Source organism: Aricia agestis, chromosome Z (assembly GCF_905147365.1).
Source record: "Aricia agestis chromosome Z, ilAriAges1.1, whole genome shotgun sequence".
In the NCBI taxonomy this organism is placed as follows: Eukaryota; Metazoa; Arthropoda; class Insecta; order Lepidoptera; family Lycaenidae; genus Aricia; species Aricia agestis.
Window position 1 is genome coordinate 5641886 of NC_056428.1, and position 17630 is coordinate 5659515.

The 17630-nt window shown below is 34.8% G+C and overlaps 1 protein-coding gene across 5 annotated transcripts in view; it reads right to left on the reverse strand.

Annotated features, from left to right (window-relative positions):
* LOC121739023 (collagen alpha-1(XVIII) chain-like) overlaps nucleotides 1-17630 on the reverse strand; it is a 77561-nt gene that overhangs the window by 14605 nt on the left and 45326 nt on the right. The window lies entirely within an intron of this gene.

Here is a 17630-nt window from a genome sequence, read left to right on the forward strand (position 1 = left end):
AAAAAACAGCAGCCTATAATCTATACCCTTTCTCGTAGACCGTAGTGTTCATAATATATTTTGTTAGAATTTCATCACAACCAGTATAGTAATTTTGAAGAATTTTGTTGCAAACAAACAAAACTCTTATACCAAAAGTATGAAATGTTATACATAATAATATAATATTATGATATTATAATTATATGAGGTCTATAATTACATTCAAATTACCCAACTAGAATAAACTTAGCAATGTTGTAGGCAATGTCATTATTATTTTGTTACCGATTGTCAAGAGTTATGTCTACGAACATTCGGAAAACTAACAAGCTGTATTGACAGAGCTTAAACAACATATCCCTTGTTGCGTTGACGTGCATTGTTCCGTTAGAAGCATTGACTTGTTCATAAATAGCGTAAGGATAGGCCTCGAACAAGAAATAATGTCCCCATTGAGTGCTCATTGGAAATGTTACTAGTGATTGTCATTTAAGGCAAGCGTGACAAAAGTATATTTTTAGGTAGAAAAAATCGTTAAGCGTTGAAAGAAGCGTTAAGCTCCTGAGCGTTTAAAAATTCGCAACCAAATTATTGTTGTAATTTGTTTGAGATTTTTTTTGTTTTTTAATAATTAAAGGCCCTTATATTAAGATCACATTGTATCCGTTTGGTAAAAAAATCCAGCACTAACATACGTCTAAAAACACAGTGTCGATCTTTTTATTGATAGAAAAGACAACTTTTTTGCTTTCAGTTTAGCCGCCATTCTGTATAAAATATATTTCGCTAGAAAACATTTATTTTCAATATTATGACAATAAATTTATCACTTACATTGCTTGACACAAACTACAACCTCGATGGTAATTGGTGAGTGGTGACTGGTGACATACGTGATACGGCTCATCCTTACTTTCGAAATCATTGTATAGAAGATTAAAAATATGGAGGTCTTTTGTAGGCTAGGAATGAAGCTGACGGTAGAATAAATTCGCATCTCGCTATCGGCACGAATTATGAGATTGCGTTTTTTCAATGTACGCTTTCCCGTTAAGTACTTGATATTTCGATGGGTTTTCAGTTCAGAAACATTAAACATAAAAGTTCGATTATGGGTCTGTCCGAATGAGCGCTGCTGCAACGCCATTTAGAAAGGAATAGAATAGAATAATTAAATTTACTATTTATTTACTCACTATATCAATATTTTTTTTCTAACCTAAATAGTTTGCAAGAGAGACTCTTCCAACGTGGTGAAATGTGTGCCCCTCTATCTTCTAAAAATTAAAAAAACAAATGATGTACATTACTTTAAAAAACTACGAACGAAAATTGGTTTGAACGAGATGTAGCAAGTAGTTTTTTTATACTTCATAAATGGTAAACCTTAAACCAATAAAAAAAAATTTCATCTTCAAAAATTATACTTAAGTGTTATTAAAGTTTCTTATATATATGTTTTTTAACCTGAATAGTTTGCGAGAGAGACTCTTCCAAAATGGTAAAATGTGTCCATTCCCCCCCCCCCCCCCCTCCCCCCCTAACTTCTAAAGGAGTCATGATGAGTCAAAAAAATATATGATTTACCTACATTACCATAAAAACTACCAACGAAAATTGATTTGAACGAGATCTAGCAAGTAGTTTTTTTTACGTCATAAATGGTAAACCTTAAATTTACTGTTAAATCAACTGAAATATAAAAATAAATTAAAAAAAAAACCTTTTAATTTAATAAAATAAATTATAAATAAAACTCTTTTCGAAAAAAGCTTTTATTTAAATAGTCTAAAAAGAAGAAAATAAATTTCTCCTTAAAAATTTTAATTTTTAAGTTAAAATCCTCAATGTAATAAAAGCTTGTCGCGACTCGCGAGACTTAACAATCTATCAGTACTTGATAAAATTAAATTAAAATAATATTATCAATTTCCTCAGATATAATATTGGTACTACATAATATAGTTTATTTACAAATCTCGCAACAAGCTTTTATTATCATGCAAATTGTATTGAGGATTTTAACTTAAAAGTTAAAATTTTTAAGGAGAAATTTATTTTCTTCTTTTTAGACTATTTAAATAAAATCTTTTTTCAAAAAGTTTTATGTTTATAATCTTTTTTTTTTTGTTTTTTAGTTATCTCTGGCTAGACTTCTTAGTCTGTTTGATAGTACATAATTTGTTTTGTTTCAAGAATTTGTTAAATTCTGATTAACTTAAGTCCTTAAGAAATCGTACTCGACTTTGACTAGTGAAAAATCTATATTTAGCGAGTTGTTCTATTCCGTTTATTTCTGCGTGACTAAAAAGTTAAATTTTATTTAACAAAAGTGACCGGCTTCAACCGGGCATTTTCTGAAACCCGGCTGGATTTGACTTGAAGTCGCGTCACGTTATTTCACGTCACGTCACGACTCACGTGACGTCACGACTCACGTGACGATTGAAAATAACTGTTCTCGTATTTTGGATGAGCCGCCATATTGGATATAGAATGACATTACATTCGTTTCCGAGTTATTCTTAATGGGCCCTTTCATTTGATACCCATATTGCAGAAGTGCATTAAAAATAACTATTCCCGTATCTTGGATGTGCCGCCATATTGGATGTAGAATGACATTACATTCGTTTTTGAGATACTCCCAAAAAGCCCTTTCATTTAATATCCATATTGTAGGACTGCATCGAAAATAACTATTTCACCATCTTGGATTGTCGGCCATATTGGATTTAGAGTGATGCCACATACCATATCGTGTATTGTCATCCAAACTTAACGTGTATGCAAAATTTCAGCTCAATCGGTTAATTATATCTGCTTCAAAATTGAGTTCCAATATTTCACCCGAACATACATACTTACATACGTACAGAGCAAGTTAAATAAAAGCTTTTAAAAACAAACCTTACTGCTGCTGCGGAATCCTTCATGGGCGAGTCCAACTCGTACTTAGCCGGTTTTCATGTAAACCTAGAGATCCGACCGTTTGCCGTTATTTTCTTAAGAAGGGAGGGAGAAAGGGAGGTAGAAATCAAGATCATAAATGGCATTACGTATATTTCACAAAAAATATCCTTACTATAAGGAAAAGTTACTTCCCAATTATTTAGACAGAATTGACAATAGTTATGTGCCTAAAAACCAGCAATGGCTTATGTAACACTATTTTACATTAAGTATATTATTATTGTGATTGTATTTTTCTTTGGGTCTTTAATAAAAAAAGTCACTGTAATTGCCCTGAATAAAGTCAAAGTGATGTTAAAAAACTATTTTGGTTTCTCGATATGCCATGCCTACACACGTTATAAGGGTAATGGTAGAAAATAGTAATAAAGTCGAATGGCATTCTAGAATTCTGATTCCCCGGTATGACACTTAACTTTATATGGTTGCTTTTAGTGCGATAGTATTAGCATAATTTTCATCATAAATGTGCACTCTGCGATATGTAAGAATATTGAATCTATTAAATCTAAATCTGATAAAAACAATAATAATAATATTGTTAGGGCCGGGACACATAAACACGATACGACATCGTGTCCTACCACGATGCGGCGTCGTTTCACGATGCGACGTCGCGTCGTGGGAATCTACGACGAGCATCGTAAAAAACTACGTCGTGACACCGTAACGTGTCATGATACACGACGTCGCGTCGTAGAAACTCACGATGCGTTTCTGTGTCAGTGACACAGTTGTTATTCAAAATTCAAAGATGACGCATCGTGACCCGATATGACGCGTCGTGTCGTGTTTATGTGTCCCGGCCCTTATTACGATGTGAAAAATGCTAACGTCACAATAATATAAGAAACTAGATGTCCCGCACGGCTTCGCCCGCGTAAATTAGGAATTTTACAGAAAACGTACATTTTGCCATAAAAAATATTAACCCCGTTTTCCCCACATTTTCCTGAGTTTTTTCGGTCGTATTAGTCTTAGCGTGATAATATAATATAGCCTATAGTCTTACTCGATAAATGATCGGTATACCAGGTATATCTCGGTACAAAATCTTACTTGTTAGTAGCATATGCTTAGAATACTTCTCACAAAACCGAAGTCACCACATGTTTCCCTATACGTTTTGAGGAGTTCCCTCGATTACTTATGGATCTTCATCAGATCACCACTTTTGTGAATATAATACCAAATTGGGATGATACCCTATATACCAAAAGAAAAATTTTGAAAATCGGTTAACAAACGGCGGAGTAATCGTTGAATATAAGAAAACGAACATAACACCTCGCCCATTTTGAAAGTCAGTTAAAATTGTAGCCTATGTGTTATTCTGATGTATAAGCTATATTATTGTAAAGTTTCATTAAAATCCGTTCAATAGTTTTTGCGTGAAAGAGTAACAAACATCCATACATCCACACATCCACACATCCACACATCCATACATCCAAACAAACTTTCGCCTTTATAATATTAGTAGGATGACGCCCGCAACTCGACCATAGAACCAAAATTCGTATATCACGAAAGGAACCGTACATTTTTCCGGACTAAAAAGTATTCTTTTTCCATACCAAATTACAGCAACATCGGTTATGAGGTTTGGAAGTGAAGAGGCAACAGAAAGACAGACAAACAGACACACTTTCGCATTTATAATATTAGTATGGATTGCATGAATTCATTTCAGGAATTCTGTGTTTCAATAAGTATAATTTTATTTCACAAGTTATAACATTATTTAAATAAGATGGTACAAAAAGAATTCTATTATATTTTTTTAGCAAAAATCAGCTTCTATCAGCGAATATCCTACAACTTTATTACAGCAAAAGTGTCAAATGAAATTAATTGTAATATCTTAACAAGTGGGTCAGCTTAATAAAATTAAATCCTTACTGCTCAGACATGACAGCCAGTCAGCGGATTTCAGAATGTTCACAATGCCGACTTTGGACAAAGACATTTTATCAAAAAAGGAGGGTATTATCGCTTCAAGTTATTTCTGGCGTTATAATACTGTTTGTTCAGTATTTAATAATCCATACTAATAATATAAATGCGAACGTATGTTTGTCTGTATCTCTGTCTGTTAAACGTACACAACCGTTGCTTAAACAAGCGTGACGAAGAAATAAAATTCGTTTCGCTGAACCGATTTTGCTGAGATTTGGTATGAAGATTTTCCCCGGAAATTGTACGGCAACCGAGCGATAGTCGAATTTTGGCGCAGTGGTATTTCGGGCGGGCGGTCATCTACTAGGATATAAATTACTGTACGGTAGTATTGTTTTCACACTAGAGGCCAGCACCAGCATAGACAATAAACAAACAGTTTTGTTCGACGCCTGCACACGCACAGTCAGATAGAAGCACAATTCTGCCGTGCAGACACTAAAGCGCAGTAAGTGCAAAATCATGATTCGGAGAAAAACGCGTTTAAAGTTTAAAAACAAAAAAAATATATATTAAAATGTATTTGTTTTGTTCTTTTTCAACTTTATCTCAAAGGGAATAACGTAAACTTAATCCTAGACGTAAAGAATGCCCTGAAAACCCCATGAATAATTTATTACAGGCATTAATATTTTTGGGGCCCCTTTACTGCACAGAAAAAAACCGAAAATTACATAATTCTGGAACATAAAAGAAGTAGTGCATACAAATGAAACAGCATAATAATTTAATTATGAAAATTTTATTTTTAATAATCAAATAGGATGCGTTTTTCATTTGAACTTCGTTTCTAAGCTTAAAATTTATTAAAAAATCTGCATTTTTGCATAAAAAACTAACAATTATTATCTTCTCTTAGTACGTTAACATCGTTATTTTGAAATAAGGCTTAAAACTGTAAATACCTAGTACTATATTTAAAAAAATACCATTTTTATGTGCATTAGGAATACTAAGCACTTCATTATACAATTAATTAGTCCATAATTGGCACTGAAAGGAACACAAAAATCTATAAAATGGTGGAACTGAGAAGTAAGTGGTATATTAATAAGTAACAAATTTTTTAACTTATCAATTGTCATTAATAAGAATTAAAACCGACCAAAACTAAGCGATTACACTTATCGTTAATTAATATGGTGTCATTTTAACCATTGTTGATATAGTAAAATCTAATATTGACCTCACCATGCAATAATAATCATTATAATTGAATATCAAAATACAATTTACAATAGCCTGCAAGTACTTATATCTTTTTGTAAAAGATAGTTGTACAAATAGGCATGATGACTATTTTTTTTTCTTATCGGTAATTGAAAGACACTTAAAAAATAGAAACATCGTTGAAAGAATGACTCTGATAGCTTAAAAATTCACCAAGATATGACAATTCAAATATCTCATAAAAAAGACCTGCCCGAAACGCTCCATACAAAGTGCTACGAAAGTATGACGTCAGTCTTTCGTAGTTTGTACGCATCGGGAGACAACTTTGTTCGACAGGTATATTAAATATTGCGTTTATGAAAGTGGTTTCATAACAAAAGTTGCTTTTAAATGTATAAGTTATCGAATTGTATACAAATATTAAGAAATTTAATTGAAAAAAAAATCGACTTGAATATCCATCTTTGAAGGCGCATAACAAAAAAAAAAACAAATGCTATCAAGCTGAAGTTTTGGGAACACTTATTTTTTACCATGATTTCTTTATTTTATTAACAAAATTCGCTAATCTTTGACCTTGTCATCATCCCTATTGCATACATACAAATCTTTCAAAATACTATACAAATACTGCATTTTAGTAAGTAGTATAGATTATATCGATATAGCAATTATTTTTTTTAAATGCAGTATTATACCTGAATTTACTGCATTTTAATTAGTAATCACTAGTACTGATTAAATGCAGTAAAAACTGTCTGTATGGAGTTAACATATACTGCGTTTTAATTAGGTTTTCACGTAACTATGTGTGTATACGGAACTATTTAAAAAACAGTATTTTATTTGTATTTACTGCGTTTTAATCTGAAATCACAAAAAATCCTTGCAGCAAGTGATTTTACTGCGATTCATATAGCAATAATGTCTTTTTAGCGGTAAAATGGGGTCGTTACTGCATTTTCAAAAAACTTTATGGTTAAAAATAAAATACTTCCATTTAACGTAGGATAATGTGAGTAAGCCAGAAATAAAGTGAAAAAAATGTAGATTTAGAATATATCAAAAACGGAAAATCACCAAAATGCGCCTTACTGCGCTTTAGTGTCTGCACGGCAGAATTACCATCTTACTGTACATAGTTTGAATGTTTGTCGAAAATAGACGTACATTTTTATTGCCCATAGAATTCCCACCACGTACATAAAGTAAACTTCATTCAATATTCTAGGTGATGTTTTTGTTATAAACATTGTTTACAATTCATAAGGTTTTATAAAATGAAGTATGTTATGGAATGGAAGGTAGTGCTAGCTTCCATTCCATAACATATACATATACATATAATAATAAAGCTAAAGAGTTTGGTTTGTTTGTCCGCCGAACGCGCTATTATCAGGAAGTACTGGTTAGAATTGAAAAAATATTTTTGTGGTGGATACTATATTTATCGAGGAAAGCTTCGAGTTATAACTTAAACAAGATGTTGAGGGTCAAACCAATAGAAACGAAGAATCAGAGGAAAAAGTGGAAAAATGCTCTTATTTCACAAACTAAGTAGGTTCGATTTTTAAGCTATTTGGCATAGCATTAGCAATACATAGGGAAGAAAAGAGCATAGGCTTTTGCGGGAAAATGTACGGTTCCTGCAAATGCCTCATTTACGCTGGCGGAGCCGCGCGAAACCTCAAGCAATAACAAAAGGCAATCCAGCGAAACGTTTGTATCTGTATAGCGAAATTAAAATGGCGCTCTTACGGCCTGTCCACATCTCCACGTCACGACGTCGTTAACGTGGAATGGTGCGGTAACGTGGTGTATTAGGACCGGTACACATAAACACGATACGACGTCGTGTCGTACCACGATGCGGCGTAGAAATCTACGACGAGCATCGTAAAAAAACTACGTCGCGACATCGTATTTCATCGTAACGTCAATCAATATTATACAAGTCGCAACGTAGAAACTCACGATGCGTCATCTTTGAATTTTGAATAACAACTGTGGCACTAACACAGGAACGCATCGTGAGTACTGGTATAATAGACATACTATTGTGGTAGAATTTTACAAGGCACGGCGACGTGCAACGTTGCGTCGTCGTGACGTACATTTTTACGTTACGTTAACGTAAATTTATCAACGTACCGTGCCACGTTACCGCACCGTTCCACGTTGATGACGTCGTGACTTGGGCATGTGGACAGGCCCTTAGATATTCCGACGTCAACGATGATGAATACGCCAGATGTACGCCAGTTGAAAAACTTCGCGCGGGAAATTTATGACACTCACTTAGAAATTAGGCGCACTCCGGATATATATTATAATGGCGGATTGTGATTTTGACTGATCTTTTTCGTTAGAGGTCAGTTTACACTGAGACGGAATGCAGCTTGTAAATATATTGGTGTAGGTACTAGACTAGTGGTACTCAACCTTTTTTTATACGGGCCACAAACAAGTTTTGGTCTAGGTGTCTCGGGCCACAAGCAAATTTTTTTTTGGATTAAACATAATGTTATTTAAAATTTGCGATTTAAAAGAGACGACTTTTACGACGACTTCGCACTTATTTTGCAGGTGGGCGTGAATTTAAAATTGACGTAACATCAAGCGGGCCATTGATAAAGCCCCGGCGGGTCGCAGGTTGAGTATAGCTGTACTAGACGTTAATCGCAAGTTACAACTCATTTGAGCAGAAATTCTGTTGCTGTGTCCTATTTCCTTTCCCAGGCTCTAAAGTATTTTCAAGCAAATTACACTTTTTGATATATTGTAATATTATAACATAATGTACTTATTGGTTTTTCGACAACGGCTGCAATTATTGATTCATAGGCAGCTGAAAAAGTCGTACCTACATAATATTTTGGTGAGGTTATGCTAGCAGCTAGTCGACAGTCGCGAATCAATCCTCTGATGGTAACTAGTAATTCTACTGTATTTTATAAAAGCGTCAATAAGATTATATAAATTATAAAACATTACTAACATGTTTTATTCAAAGTTCAAACCAAATATCCGAAATTATTTTAGGATAGGTCATCGGGATTATTGTAACCCAAGCCTTTAATATATCCTTATTTTCACAAAACACCTCCACAACTCAGGAATCTTCGTATCCCCTTTGTGCTACATTTGACTGAGCTTTCCCTCGAAAACTTCTTTGAAATTCTACATAAAGAAAACCTTTGTAAAAAGCCCAATAAAAATTTCGGATTTTTTTGAGATTATGAATATATTCCTGTATCAAAAAATTAACGATTATCTAAAATGAATACTAAAAGTGTTCTTATAATTAAAAACTCATATTAATATGAAATAATACCTACTTTTACAAAATGCACACAAAATATAAGTTCATAGTCTTACGAGCCTTGTAAAATAGGACTTTTGGTTCTCTCGACGTACAGTGTTGTGTCACTATAAAGACAGTTGTTTTACACCAAGGACTATTTAACATTGCAACGGGATGTGTCCATGCAATGCGATGTTTTTTAAATAGGTAAATTATCCAAAACTGAACATACACATACACATTCAATGAAATACAGCCTGTGGTAGGCTGCCTGTTCTAATTTTGAATGGCTTATCAAAAACTAGATTCGCAGCTTCGTTCCGCCAAAATTCAGTTATCGCGTGGAAACCGTACATTTTTTTCGGAAAAAAAGTTTCCTATGTCCTTTCCCGAGACTCTAAGTCCTTACCAAATTTCAACAATCGGTTCAGCGGTTTGAGCATGCTACCTCTACACGCTCAAACCGCTGACAGACATGCGCACTTTCGCATTTATGCTATTAGTATTGACTATGGATGTATAGCGCTTTGTCACCTTACGCTGCGATCTAAGCTATATTCTAACTTTGAAATATGTATAAGAATAATTACTGATCCTCAGAACAGAATCCCAGGTATAAAATAACTGTACCTATTCAAAACTTTACTGAAAAGACTAAATGACGTTGATTAAGATTAATGACGTAATTAACATTAACTTTATACGTCGATACAGAAACTTTGTGAAGGATCAACTTTCTTGACATAAACACGACACGACGTCGTGTCGTACCACGATACAGCTTCGTTTCACGATGCGATGTCGCATCGTGGGAAGCATCGTAAAAAACTACGCCGAGACATCGTAAAATGCCACAATACACGGCACGACGCCATCGATACAATGCAGGGTGAATTATTGACGCAGTTAATTTCTTTGAATTTTAAATAACACGCATCGTGAGTTTCTACGACGAAACGCAGACGTAACGTAACTCTTTGTAAGCTGACCTGTCCAGTTTAGGTACTATTAAGAGCTTATACTACGCTATGCAACTTAATATACTACTTACGTCCAGTGGTCTAGAGCGTGGCTCTTGACTCGGAGGTCATGGGTTCGATTCCCGTGTTGGGAACATGGTTATTTTCAGGTTTGGTTAGGACAGTGCGGAATAACCTGATTATTTATCTCACAAGTAAGATGATTCATGCGTCGGATGGGCATGTAAAAAGTTGTTCCTGCACCTGATCTCTCGCCAGTCGTGTCGGTCTTCCGTCCCACTGGGTTATGAGAGTAAAGGAATAGAGAGCACTCTTGTGTAATGCGCACACACCTTGATACTATGAAATTACTCCTGCGTATCTGGCCTTTTTCCAATAAAACCGGCCACCATCACTGAAACCGGTGTGGGAGTTATTATATGCCATAGGTAATTTGTTTTAGGGGTCACCTTACACCGAATAAATATTTTTAAAGCATCTTCGATTATAATTATTTTTAAGATGAACATTGAACACCCATTGTCCGTTCTTCAGCTACAATGACACTGAAAGCCATGACGTCCAATTTATGATACTCTCTTATTGCTCCATAATCTAAACTAAAGATTATAATAATAGTATCACCTTTGGTTTAGGCGCTCTAAAGCTATTTAATTTATTTTTATAGTTTCGCTACCTTTAGAATATTCCAAATAGGCTTGCAACTTGTAAATGCATTTTCTCAGTAAGTCACAAAGTGTATTCCGCCGTTTTGGCAGCGGGTTCCGTATTTTTCACTTAAAAGCTTAAAGGTATGCGACTCTGCTCCTTCGTGCGTAGAGCTCAGAAATTGAATTCTGTGCAAGTAAAATTCGAAGCATACACTTTGGGTCTATACGTAGATCTGTAGCGGCTTCTAAACATAGATAGATTCAATGTAAGGATCGGATTATGCCTCCCACACAGGGTTCGATGATGGTGGCCGGTTTTTTTACCAGGCCATGCAGTAAAATATGTACAATACTCGATTTTGTGCGCTGTACGCCTCCTGCGTAGCCTTTAGTTTAGTTACCTCTTACAGCGGTTGATTGACAACTGACAAGACAGTCAGGCGCAGGACCGTCGCTCTTGACTATATCCGACAATTTTCTGCACATTCCGGTGATGAGTCTACGTCGTTATAAATTATTATAACCAAATATGAGAACAAAATTATCTACGTTAAGAGAATCCTCAGAGAACAATTTTAAATTATCGGATCGTAACAATAACACGGCTACATAGCCATGTTCATAAAATCAAATTCGTTTAGAACAGCTACTAGTTTTATGTGCCCACAAGGAGATTCGAGATACTGCATCGTTTTCTTCAGCTTAGCTTCAAAGCTATCAGAAAAAAGTTTATAAAAGCGCCCAATTTGATTCATCAGAAGATGGTTTACTGTGTAATAATCACTAGCTATTTGACCGAGCTTTGCTCGTTATTCGATAAAACACGAATAAAATTACATTTTTATCCGACTTCCAAAAAGGAGAAGGTTATACAATATAATTATGTTCGGCTGTGGATATATATTTTTTTATTTTTTTTTTATTTTTATTTGTGTTCTTAAAATTATTTCATGAAAATCGTTGGAGCCGATTCCTAGATTCCTAGAGATATATTATATATGTACAAGAATTGCTCGTTTAAAGATATAAGATTTGTGTTGCTTGCTCTTCAATATATACTATGTAATTAGTATGTTGTCTAATATAAAGATAGTCTACTATGACGTACTATTTATACTAGACCGCAAGTCTGTAGCGCCCAAAATAATTAATTGTGCAGAAACCGTACATTTTCCGGGATAAAAAGTCTCATAAGTCCTTTTCCGGGACTCAAAATATCTCTATACCAAACAGCAAAATCAGTCCAACGGGTTATGGTGTGAAGAGGTAACCAAACAGACATACACACTTTCGCATGTATAATATTAGTATGGAAGTATGAATTTGCGTGTTGGTTGCTTCACTATAATCATTAGTGTGTCTGAAAAGAAGCTCTACTTAATACTACTTATACTGTGGCTGTACACAGTTGGCGCGGTCCTGGTATAATAGGTGTGAAGTAAGTTTGGTCGGATAATATCCGTTTTGCCGTAACTTCACAGCTGTCTCGCCTCCGCTTCCGGTGCACGAAAATACAAAAGCTAAAAGCCTGCCGTTTAATACCAAGAACTGTTTAGGTTCCTAAAGTTTTAAGAGAACGAAACAGTAAACATATACCTTAGAATTTAGATACTACCATTAATTGTTTTATGTAATTTTGGGTACTGCATTCTGCACTGAACTTTTGATCGGAACACCAAACTTTGGCACTTATTTATTTATTTATTTTTATAGACTCACCAACAGAACAGCATTTGTGACATTTTTTGTACATAAAATTTGTTTGCAGATAAAATGAATTCTAATGACATGTGAAGTACAGCGTACTTACTTAATTAAGTAAGCTTTAATTTTTATAACAACAAAAGTAGTTTAGGATCCTCAAGTGTTAGCACGGAGCTCCAAACAAATATGTACTTTATTAATAATCTACCTATACTAATATTATAAAGTGGGAGATTTTGTTTGTTTGTTTATTTGTTAGTTTGTTTGAACGCTCTAATTTCAGGAACTACTGGTCCGATTTAAACAAATCTAACACTGAAATAATTGTAAAAATTATTTCAGTGTTAGATAGCCCATTAGTCCATTTATCGGGTTATATTTTATCACACTAAAACTAATAGGAGCGAAGAAATAGAGGAAAATGTGGGAAAAACGTTGGTTTATTATTATGAATCAGCTGGTGGTGACTAGTTTCTTAGGGCCAAGAAAGAAAAATTAACACAAACCGAATGTGGACTTTCATTCATCGAATGCTAATTTCACACATTTTTGATTGTCGATTCTATAAAGAAACTATAAAGAAATAACGTTGGCTAGGGGCTCTGTTCATTTGCATCGAAACAATCGATCACAAATGCTTGCGACCTTGGCAACATTTTTCAAAGTCTAGGTCAAGATATTCAGAATTATGAAAAACGAGCGCGTAATTACAGAACAGAACGTCCATAAATCTACGGCTCAAATTTATCAGGTGATTAATGAGTCTATTAGTGAGGCTTCTTTGTTCCACATTGTGCCGAAAAGAACGGAAAAAGACCGATAATTAAGTATTTAGGTCCCAGTGAAAAGTCACTGTGTTATTATTCACGTGCTGTCTATTTAAGAGGGTGAATGCTAGACAGAAAATATTGTCCTTCTCTGCTTACACCTACGAATAATAACGGCTTACACTTACCATTTTGTAAAAAAAATTAAGCGGAAGTTGCAAGGTCAATTATTGTTTGATGAAGTAGTACATAGAAGACTTAGAAGAGTATTTATTTCAATAAAATCTTAAGAAATACGATAGTTCAATTTCAAAACTTTATATTTCCTAGAAATATACTAGAAATATGATAGATGAATAAAGATCATAATTCCTAGAAATATATAGAGACTCCTTTTGGTAACTATGTAGTTATCTTATTTGCCTTACTAATGTAAGGCTTACTTAGTAAGCCTTGGAGACACTTATTGTTTCTCGGATTCTTAATTTTAATCACAATTCACAATTTGTTAAATTGTAACACACATCCCAACATCTTCACGTCACACGTAACAGAGTACCGACCTGTCACCCGTCAACCTCGCCAAGATAAATTGTGTGCAGGGCAACAGACATCCGAGAGACAAAACTACTGTAGGCCAACTTTTACATGGCAGCTTAGCACTAATGTTGTACATGCAAAAGTTTTTGAATATCACATCATTCTGGACTTATACCTGCTTATAGCTTTCACAGTAAACTCTATACAGGTGCCACATTAACACCCTAAATATTATATAGGATGATCAGCATTCAAGATCAAAATGCCACCCGTTGAGATTTTAAGATGCCACGAACAAACATAAAAACACACAGAAAGACACGTTAATCTTACAACACCCCTCTTCTTTCAACAAGGGTTAAGCATACAAATGACCAGAATGAACTAAGGATAATAGGTTAAAATAGTGAATTCTAAATCGGCGTGAAATATGAGAGACGTGCGAGATTGCGATAAGGCTCTCGGCCCTAAATCATAGGATTTTCCGCCTCAGAACAGACGCAAATTCAGTCCCTATAAACTCTTGTTCAACTTACATAAGTGGATTCCAGAAGTTTGAGTATTAGAAATTACGAGAACAGACTTTTATTCATGTAATGCAGGTAAGTGTGGAAACTGGAAGGTTTATTCTAATAACCGGCTTAAAATATACTTCACGTATCTTATCTTATATCCTTAAACGAGCAATTCTTGTATATATGTATATATATATATATATATATATATATATATATATATATATATATATATATATATATATATATATATATATATATATATATATATATATAATTGGAATCTCGGAATCGGCTCCAACGATTTGCATGAAATTTAGTATATAGGGGGTTTCGGGGGCGATAAATCGATCTAGCTAGGAATCATTCTCAGAAAATGTCTTTTTATTCGTGTTTTATCGATAATCGATAAACTGAAAAATATGACTCTTCCTGACATCTATTGGCGAATAATAATATTATTATGTGAGCAACTAATTGTTTTAACGACCAGCAGATGGCGTTATTAAGTAACACGAAGTCAATGAGTGCTTGCTATACCGAGCAAAGCTCGGTCATCCAGGTACTTTACGTATTTAGCAGAGATAACGGACATATTAATCAAGTTAATATTTTTATACTTTTTTTTTATGAAATAAGGGGGCAAACGAGCAAACGGGTCACCTGATGGAAAGCAACTTCCGTCGCCCATGGACATTTGCAGCATCAGAAGAGCTGCAAGTGCGTTGCCGGCCTTATAAGAGGGAATATGGTAATAGGGGAGGGTAGGGAAGGCAAGGGAATAGGGGAGGGTAGGGAAGGGAATAGGGTAGGGGATTGGGCCTCCGGTAAACTCACTCACTCGGCGAAATACAGCGCAAGCGCTGTTTCACGCCGGTTTTCTGTGCCACTTGCCGTTGCTGCCACACTAATAAAATGCATGCTATAATAATATATTGTATCAGTCTACCTATCAAATGTGATAGGTAGATCGTCTCAATTTACGCTAAAGCTAAGACACAGGAGATGTCCGCTTTAGCGTAAAATGAGACGAAATTTGGTATTTTGAGTTCGAAAAACGAGATAGATAGGATATCTTTTCTCGAGCGATAGTGCCTTATATTTTCATACTCCAAGCATAGCAAAGCGTTTTGCTATTCTTAACAATATATATTTTTCTTTTCTCTGTCATATATACCTACTAAAACCGAAAGGGACCATGAAAAAAGACATCTAAAGCTACTTTTATTGCAGTAAAATGAACGGTCCCTGTGGACGTTTTGCCCGTACGAAGTTGCAGAGAACAGCTAGTATCTACATAAAAAATCAAATGAAAAATGTATGTTATTTTATTCAACAATAGAAATCTCGTTATCCGGTCGGCGCTTTCCGGATCAGGGTTAAAACTGCAACTGTTATTTGATCAGCTTTACATGGCGAGCTAAAACGCCCTAAGCCACGTGTTCCGACGATTTTGTTGTAAAAAGTGATTATTTAAATATACAAAAATTGTACGAAATTGAATTGAAAAAACGGGCCAAACATTTACCGTGTTATCTGAAAACAATTTTTTTATTCTATTGTAAAATCATTATTGGTATCTACTATATTTTATTGTAGGCATATAAGGTACACAATGTGTTGGAATGTAGAGTTTTCAATTGTTTCAAACAAAATTTGAGACAGATGAACGCTACAGATACTCAACTCTTATTAATATAGCTTCCTACTATATGTTTAGCTTCGTACAGCCCGCTTAGCATGACAATTTTAGATTTCTCTATAATATAACAATAATCTTGATGTTCTCTTAGATTTTTTAAGCCGATGTCAAAATTTGCAATAAGTATATTAATTCCAAGCTACGATTTTCATAAGACTAACACGTTAACTAACTACCAAAAAGTTCGCTCAATAGAGGATATTAGAAAATATTAGTAAACACAGGATGTTATGAAGCCATTACTGTTTCGTATAAATCCACAAAATGGCGAACACGACTCGAATGGTGATGGCGCTAATAGTGTTTTAGTCACTCCGGCAAAACCAATATTGCCTACGTCAGGACGTACTTAACTTTATTACGAAATAAAGTTAGGTTTTTTTTTCTGAAAAAAATATTGTTATGGCTTATGAGCACCTATGTACTATCAGAGAAGTTGATTCCTATGCAAATCGAGGACCTACGTGATTTGGTTGCGTTACGTCCAACCCAGCTGACAGATCACAATTAACATTGAATTGACATATTCGACCAAATAACGTTGGTCTGTCAATTGCATAGGAATCAACTTCCCCGATGGTACATAACATGTACATACCTAGTCATAACAATTATTTTAACTATTTAGTATTATATTATAATACTAAATAGTTACTATGGTAATATAAGTATTACACCACAATTAAGATTAGGAACTTTAAGAAAATAAAAAATAATTTTAACTTAATAATCTATACATACACTGATATTATGAGTGCTAAAGTGTGTCTGTCTGTCTATCGGTCTGTCTGTCTGTCTATCTGTTAAGTACCTACCTCTTCACACCCAAACCGCTTATCCAATTTTGCTGAAATTGGGTATGGAGATACTTTTAATCCCGAGAAAGGACATAGGCAATTCCGGAGAATGTACGGTTCCCGCACGATAAAAAAATTTTGGCGCAACGGAGTTGCGGGCGTCATCTAGTATGATATAAAGTGTCTAAACACATCATGCCGAATATACGCGGACATAATACGAATATGCCGAAGTTCCGTGTCCGATATTACGTTCCGACGCATTCGGCTGATGTGACACACGATAAGAACCGAAAGTTCGCGGCGGGAATTCAGTTGCATAACTTTGTCCGAATATTCAGTGTCTCGAACGCCGCCGAAGTGACGCCGAAAAAAATATTACCGCCGAATCGCTGCCGAACTTACGCTCGACCAAAGTTCGGCTGTACGCTCTAACGCGACGTAATTTCGGCACGGCATTTAAACTACATTGCAGGCGTAATCTTGCCGAACTTCGGCCGCGTATCTTCGACATGGTGTGTTTAGACACATATTTTCAAAGTAGCGGGGTTGATTTGACAGATTCGCGAGACGTCTCGAGTGAT